Raw genomic sequence first — 1,169 nt, 5'->3', positions numbered from 1 at the left:
TTAAAAATGATCAAAATTTTGGCAAAAGCTACATTTTTTTCCACATTTTTGAATGTTTTGATTTTCCATTTTCCATATTTATCACAACAAATATTTCATTTTCCAGTAAATTAATACAAACTGAATGTCATTTTTTGGATAGTATTGCATCCTTATTTTATAATTTTGCAGGTTAAAAATTGTCCTTTTGGGGAAAAGCTATATTTTCTACTTTTGGTTGGTTGGTTTTATCAAGATTTTTCTATTTCCTTAAAATTTCAACGCAAATATTTCACTAATTAGTGGATTTATGCAAACTAACTCACATTTCTACATATGTTTTCATAAATTCTACCCCTGTTTTATTGTTTTGCAGATTGCAAATGGTCAATCTGTGGGAAACTTTCAAATCTATGCATTACTTTTAAGCCTGTATTTTAGGAAAATTCAATTTAAACAAAGTAAAAAATTGCCCATAAATTGGGAAATTATGGTTCAAAAATACATCAAAGTGCATAAATATTTCTTAAAATGAAGCAACATTTGTAGCTTCACTAGCTAGGTAAAAAGGGGCCCTGCGTTATATTCTTTCTGGGGGCCCTTAATCCCTAGCTACGCCCCTTTGACCACCTGTTGTGTTGACCTCATCTTTAAGTTGATAAAAACGTGTTTTTACAGTGGGGAAGAGGCAACATTCTTTAGTTTAAGTATGTTTTAATACATCAGTGAGGAAGTGGTCTACTTGGCAGGGTTGATTAAAATGCTGGATCTATATATATATATATCTTTCTTTTAATATCAAGCAATAACGATAGACTACCTGTTTGATTCTGCAACAAGAAAAACAGAGGACCTTGATACTGGGTAATGATTTGCATTAACAGTGAAAAGTGCAAACAGAACTTTGCATTCTGTCAAAATTATACAAAATATCTGTAAACTTTGGGAGTATTTTAGGGAGCAGGGTTTTTCTTTCAATTGTGATTAAACCAATTAAACAGAAGAAGTTTCAAAACGTCAGTTCTTATTAATACTGTCTATCATTAAAATAAGATAAGTGGTATAGTTTTAAACATACTATGTCGGAAAACGATCTATACATTTTGACAATTTAGATGTATGGCAGTCATGTAGCTTCCAGCTAACACTGGCCTCCGAGTCAGGCCTCGGTCACGTGACCTCAGGCCCTG

Source organism: Cheilinus undulatus, linkage group 6, assembly GCF_018320785.1.
Source record: "Cheilinus undulatus linkage group 6, ASM1832078v1, whole genome shotgun sequence".
In the NCBI taxonomy this organism is placed as follows: Eukaryota; Metazoa; Chordata; class Actinopteri; order Labriformes; family Labridae; genus Cheilinus; species Cheilinus undulatus.
This window is presented reverse-complemented; position numbering follows the sequence as displayed.